The sequence below is a fragment of the Saccostrea cucullata genome, unplaced genomic scaffold (genome assembly GCF_032062105.1).
Source record: "Saccostrea cucullata isolate Sc308-1 unplaced genomic scaffold, CSIRO_AGI_Scuc_v1 ctg3082, whole genome shotgun sequence".
Classification (NCBI taxonomy): domain Eukaryota; kingdom Metazoa; phylum Mollusca; class Bivalvia; order Ostreida; family Ostreidae; genus Saccostrea; species Saccostrea cuccullata.
Genome location: NW_026934554.1, coordinates 1 through 7,461, shown reverse-complemented (window position 1 = coordinate 7,461; position 7,461 = coordinate 1). Strand labels below are relative to the sequence as shown.

The 7,461-nt window shown below is 36.2% G+C and overlaps 1 long non-coding RNA gene across 1 annotated transcript; it reads right to left on the bottom strand.

The window, feature by feature from the left end:
• Positions 1-6,619: 6,619 nt before the first annotated feature.
• LOC134240988 (uncharacterized) lies at positions 6,620-7,461 on the bottom strand. The gene is made up of 2 exons (XR_009986553.1): positions 7,392-7,461; positions 6,620-7,264 (listed from the first exon to the last, which is right to left on the bottom strand). It is a non-coding gene; the product is annotated as an uncharacterized LOC134240988 (long non-coding RNA).

The following is a 7,461-nucleotide window of genomic DNA, read 5'->3' as shown; positions in this document are numbered from 1 at the left end:
TATGATGCCATCATCAATGTAGGCCTCGCATCCCTCGAGGTCTTGAAGGAGGGAGTGAATCATCCTCTGGAATGTAGCCGGTTCGTTTTTCATGCCAAAAGGCATTACTTTATACTGATAAAGTCCATCTGGTGTAGCAAAAGCAGATATTTCTTTTGCTCTTTCTGTTAACGGTACTTGCCAGTAGCCTTTCAACAGGTCAAATTTACTGACAAATTTCGCGTTTCCAATTTTGTCAATACAGTCATCGATTCTAGGTATTGGATATGAATCAGTTTTGGTTACAGAATTCACCTTTCTAAAGTCTGTACATAATCGGTAGGTACCGTTCTGTTTTGGTACAAGAATACATGGTGAGCTCCAATTACTTTTACTAGGTTCAACAATGTCATTGTCCAACATGTACTGCAATTCCCTTCTTAGGTACTGCAATTTTATTGGATTGAGACGGTACGGATGTTGTTTGATAGGCAGAGCGTCGCCAACTATTACATCATGACAAGCTGCATTAGTTTTCTTTGGAACATCCGAGAAGATTTGATGATACTCATTCATCAAGTTTTTAACTTGTTCTTTTTGATGAATGTTCAAATGTCCAAGTTTGGCATCAAAATCAGCGAAAATTTCGGAGTTTTTCAAGCGGACACTCTGAGTACAATCTTTCTCATTCATTTCTACACTTGTATCACTTTCAATACAATTTTGAACAGTCTTAGCGTTGGCTAAAGTGGAAACTGGTTTTACAGAATTTCGGTCACACCTTTCAAAATACTCTTTTAACATGTTAATGTGACAAACCCGTTTCTCTTTACGTCGACCTGGTGTCTTAACTACATAGTTTACATCACTAATCTTGCTTTCAATTTCATAAGGGCCATAAAATTTGGCCTGCAAAGGATTACCAGGAATAGGTAAAAATACAAGAACCTTATCACCTGGCTTAAACACCCTATTTCTGGCATCTTTGTCATACCACATTTTCATTTTCATCTGAGAACTCTTCAAATTTTCTTGTGCTAATTTACAAGCATTGTAAAGTTTTTCTTTGAAATCAGACACATAATCTAAAAGATTAAGATCACTAGTCTCAGTCAGCCACTTTTCCTTCAACAATTTCAAAGGACCTCTAACTGTATGACCAAACACCAATTCAAAAGGACTGAACCCAAGAGACTCCTGGACTGCTTCTCGTGCAGCAAATAGTACAAGATGAACCCCATCATCCCAGTCTTTCTCATACTGATAACAATAGGTCTTCAGCATTGTTTTTAAGGTCTGGTGAAAACGTTCTAGCGCCCCCTGGGACTCAGGATGATAAGCAGTTGATCGATACTGCCTAATACCCAACTCATGCATGACTTGCTGGAACAACCCCGACATAAAATTTGAGCCTTGATCCGACTGAATTGCCTTGGGTGCTCCTACAAAACTGAAAAACTTGTTTAGGGCCTTAACTATGCTCTTTGCCTTTATATTCCTAAGAGGTATGGCTTCAGGAAATCGAGTGGATATACACATAATGGTGAGTAAATACTGGTTTCCAGATCTAGTCCTAGGCAAAGGTCCTACACAATCCACCAACACTCGACTAAACGGTTCTTCAAAAGCTGGAATTGGTTGGAGAGGGGCGGATGGTATCTTCTGATTCGGTTTACCTACCATCTGACAGACATGACACGACTTACAAAACTCAGAAACATCCTTCCTTAGCTTAGGCCAATAAAAATGACTCAAAATCCTATTATAAGTCTTATTGATACCTAAATGACCAGCCATAGGTGTATCGTGAGCTAAACTCATGACATCTAGACGATAAGCAGCTGGGACCACTATCTGGTGAACAACACGCCACACTTCATCTGGGGAAGCGTCAGGTGGTCGCCATTTTCGCATAAGGATGCCATCTTTCATATAGAAGCATTCTCCAACTTTAGTAGCCTCTTCTGGTGGAAGTGCCCTCTTACTAAGTTGAATGATATCTGGGTCTTTATGTTGTTCAGAGAGTAAACGTTCTCGGCTGAGGATGTCCTTGCCTTGGCTTTCTGGTAGATTTGACTCATCTTCATTACCACTAAATTTTGATAAAGGTTCCTTCGTCACCGACTTCTTGATATTGTGTGGTTCCATGTTTGTTTGAGTGCCATCAAGGTCAGATAAGAAAGTGTCATTCAAATCAATATCAACAGAGGAATTCGTCTCGTCAAAGGCTTGAGTATGGTCTGCCTCCATTTCTCGTCTTCTGGCCATCGCTCTAGTAACAGCACAGGCTGGATAAATGTCATCATCTTTATCATCGCACATGACATTGGAAGTGATTTTCTCACAAACTATAGGATCAGGTACAACCTTCCCACCAGCTAAATCGTTGCCTAACAACAAAGAAATGCCTGGAACGGGAAGAGTAGGTCGAACACCTACGATAACAGGTCCAGTAACTAAATCTGACTTCAAACTAATTCTATGCAAGGGAACATCAATGACGCCTAGCTCCACACCCTGTAATAAAACTGACCCACCAGTAGAAGTCTGCTCAGACAAAGGAAGCACGCCCTCTAACAATAACGTCTGTGCAGCACCAGTATCTCTCAAAATCTGGACAGGTTTTATTTCGCTAGAGTCACCGAGTGAAACAAATCCCTGAGACATAAAGGGTTTATAATCCTCCATAGAATCAATAGAACTGGACTGTGAACCCTGGACATCAGGAGTGTCAGAACAAATCGAAACTAAGGCTTCTCTCTCACCTCTAACTGCCGCACAAGCATGTGGTTGAGTTTTATCAAAGTCATTTTTTCTCTTAAGTTTAAAGCATTCACTGATCAGATGACCCTTTTTCTTACAATAACTACAAGTAGGAAGCGACCCTATTCCAGAAGATCCTTCAAAACGTCCTGGACCGGACTTAGAACCACCTTGGGATGGAGACTGGGAACTTGTGAAAGACTGAGACCCTGAACCACTCTTTTTATATGTGTCTGAATTGGTAGAATTACTGCTAGTCTGAGATCTTAATACAAAATTCTTTTTATGAGACAGAGCATAAGTATCAGATATGACTGCTGCCTCTTCAAAAGTTTTCACATTCTTATCTTCTAAATGTGTTTTCAAATCTTGAGAAACACATTCCTTAAACTCTTCTACCAGGATGACTTGGCGTAAATTAGCAAAAGTTTTATCAAGTTTCTTAGATCTAAACCAATGATCGAATACATCTTCTTTCTCTCGTGAAAATTCAACAAATGTTTGATTATCAACCTTCCTATACTTTCTGAATTTTTGTCTATATGCTTCAGGTACTAATTCATATGCTTTTAATATTGCTGCTTTGACCTTCTCATAGTCTGAACTTTCAGCTACCCCTAGTGCAGAGTATACCTCAGCTGCTTTGCCAATCAGTACACTTTGTAACATTGTTGACCAAACATGTTGTGGCCATTTAAGATTCTCTGCGACTTTTTCAAATTGGGGAAAATATTTGTCTACAGATTTTTCTTGAAATTTTGGAACTAATCTGATATTTTTTGCTGCGTCAAATTCAGTTTTGAAAACTGACGGTTCTGGTTGGTTTTGTAATTTTAATTTCTCTAATTCAAAGTTCATTTCACGCTCTCTTTCTCGCTCTTCTCTTTCAAATTTTCGTTCACGCTCTCGTTCTTCTCTTTCTAATTTGTCTAATTCAAATTTTCGCTCACGCTCACGCTCTCGTTCTTCTCTTTCTCTGTCTCTTTCTCGCTCTTCTCTTTCTAATTTTTCTCTTTCAAATCGCATTTTCTCTAACTCTACTTGATACTAAAATTCTGACATTTTATAAGAGCCTAACTCTGATTTAACTGTATAATCTGGAAGATCGTATTTTTCAAAGATGTTTTCTTCTACTAATTTGTTTGCAACCTTAATTCTAAAGTCTTGCTTTCTCTGAGAGGATTTAACATCTAACCCAAAATGCAAACCTAATGCGATCAAGTTATCCTTTTTTAATGTATCAAAAACCTGAACACTTGGTGAACTAAGAAAGTCTGTGACCGAAAATACCATGTTGATTTTTGCTGGCTTATAATCAAATTTAACAAAATTCTTACAATAAACTGCAAAAGTGCAAAAAAAAAAAATTCTTGATCCCGGACGAGCCCCCAATTCTGTTATGGGTCAGAATAACCCTAAATGCCAGCAAAGATCAATCACACAGTTTAAACTTAACACTAATTTATTTACAGTAATATACAAATCATTAAGTACAAACTTAGCAAAAATCTAAAAATACATACATCAGAGTGTCCGTTGCTGCACACAGAGTCCCAGTGAAATTATATCCCAGTAATACCTCAATGATGCTTATACGACAATCTTTTCTATGCATCGAATTGACAGGATATTTTATACAGTAATATAAATCTAGAATATTCTAGAAATTGTAAATACATGATATTCCTGGAAAGTTCTAGACATAAACAAACTTCAAGAATGTTCTAGAAAAAAATGACCAAACATATTGACCACTCTGGAATGTTCAAGAAACTTAATGTTACTAATAATATACATGATGAAATAATACAAATACAACACGACTCACAACAGGTACAAGTATCTAAAAAAAATAGAGCGTAAGTAATTATGAGTCAGTCATATATTTTAAAAAGATTATAACTTTTCCTGTTTTAAGATATTTTACCAAGTATTAAATAAGAGATACTTGGTATTAAATTGAATTTACTTTTAAAAATGCGTGAAAAATACATGATTGCACGGAGCTAATAGTAAAGGAATTATACAATAATTAGGAGTCAGCTGATAGCAAAGGAATTACACAATAATTAGTAATAAATAAGGGCCAGCTGTTAGTGATTGCATTATACATTAATTAGTAGTCAGCTAATAGCAGAAAAACTATACCTTAATTACGGGACAGCTGATATTAAAGGAATTACACATAAATTAGTAGTCAGATGAAATAAAAGAAATTATACAATAATTAGTGGTCAGCTGATAGCAGATGAAATATACAATAATTAGAGGTCAGCAGATAGCAGAGGAATAATACAATAATTAGTGTTCAGCCGTTAGTAAAGGAATTATACAATAATTAGGGGCCAAATGATGGCGGATGAATTATAATTAGGGACCAGCTGATAGTAAAGGAGTTATAAATTAATCAGTAGTTACTTGATAGGGATTCTACAATAATAAAAGTTCAGCTGATAGCAGAGGAATTAATGGTAATCTAACAATCAAACTCTATGATAAACATGACAACTTTCAATTATTGACAAATTGATCAAAGGAGATTTTGACCAGTCTCGTTTAAAGTCATCATTTTGTACGTTCTATGGTCGATACAATTACCTTGTCAGCGAAGACAATTAATCATAGAATAAAATGCTGTCTGAACTTTTTTGCAAACTGATTGTTATGGAATCCAGAGAGGGCTACGCACTTCACTATCGCATCATCGCACCATCGAGCTTTAGATCGATAGTGCAATGAAGAGATAATGCGATAACGATGAAGCGATATTCACACTGGCTCAATCGTGCTTATATCGCACCATCGCCATCGCACCATACATCATCGTCATCGTGCTATCACACCATAGCTCCATCGTCATCGCATTATCGCTTCATCGTTATTGCACCATCGAGCCAGTCGATAGTGAACTGCATGGCCCTATCTGGATTCCATAATCCATTATTTATATACTGAATTAACAGCGGATTTTCCCGTTATTTCTTGCTCATGACAAGGAGGACGCAGCGGGTGTGACCGGTAAGCTGGGGATGCTCACTCCTCTATGGCACCTGTTTCCATCTCTTATGTTTTCAAGGTTCATGTTTATTCTGCTCCTATTCTTTATTGTTTTATGAACTTTTGAACTTGAATCCATGTTTCATACGATAATAAGTGGTCAGCTGATAGCGGAGACATTATAAAAGAATTAGGGACCAGATGAGAGCAGAGAATTATAGTTGTATAGTTTACAGGATTGATGTCATGGATTGCTTTTTGATATCTATCATTTGTATAGTTTACAGGTTTGATCAATTTAATCACTATTTGATACCTTCGCTATGTATAGTTTACAGGATTGATGTCACAGATCAGTATTTGTTACCTTTGATTTGTATAGTTTACAGGATTGATGTCACAGATCAGTATTTGTTATCTTCGCTTTGTATAGTTTACAGGATTGATGTCACAGATCACTATTTGTTACCTTCGCTTTGTATAGTTTACAGGATTGATGTCACAGATCAGTATTCGTTACCTTCGCTTTGTATAGTTTACAGGATTGATGTCACAGATCAGTATTCGTTACCTTCGCTTTGTATAGTTTACAGGATTGATGTCACAGATCAGTATTTGTTACCTTTGATTTGTATAGTTAACAGGATTGATGTCACAGATCAGTATTTGTTCTCTATGAATTTAATAGTCTACAGGATTGATGTCACAGATCAGTATTTGTTCTCTATGAATTTAATAGTCTACAGGATTGATGTCACAGATCAGTATTTGTTACCTTTGATTTGTATAGTTTAAGGGATTGATGTCACAGATCACTATTTGTTATCTTTTTATTTTATTCCAAGCTTCCTTTTTGTAATCAATAAAAATTGATTAAGACTTCTTAAAATGATTGGCACATTTTATTGACATTGAAAATTTCATATATGAATAACTACACATACATGTAAAACTAAAATCCTTCGAGATAAAACTATGATTGCACAAGAATGATGAGTTTGTGATTTATCTGTGACTGGTGTAAAATCAGAAAACTTCATCGCACACCAATACAAACCTTAGTTATACTAGCTTATATTCTTTTTCTAAAATAAATACAATAATAGTTCTAACATATCACTAGAATATTGCACTTTACAAGGTTTTTGTTGCTTTATTACACAACAGTGGCTGACATATTCACAAAAATAACAAGGGATGTAACTCATATATCTCCCCATGTTTCCTCCTCCACTTATCTATACCGTAGGAACTAAAACATGACATAAGTTGATAATACTTGTCTTAGTGTTGACAGAAAATCCATCAGCAGTTTATATTCTATATCAATCAATGAGAGAACTCTACAACAGTTGTGAAGGTTTGTTGTGGCGTCACAGGAAGAAACAATCATGTAGCACTCAAAACCACGCCCCTAAGTGTGAACACCCTTCAATCTTTGTCATCATCCCGATCTCGTGGTCCCTCATGTAAACATTGTCTTTTAACTTTAGACTTCTCAACTCCAGGCTCCTTTATCATCAAACTGTAACAAGATCAAACATAAAAATTAACTAGGTCAAACATTAAAATAATATTTTTTATCAAGTGAACGAAAAATTGACATTTTAAAAATTTTCTTTCAAAGAATAATTTATAAATCTGTTGAATACCTTGCTTGGACTAAAGTAGGCAAAGTTGGCAAAAGCATCCTCTGAGGCAGCAGCATTACTTCCTGTGGAG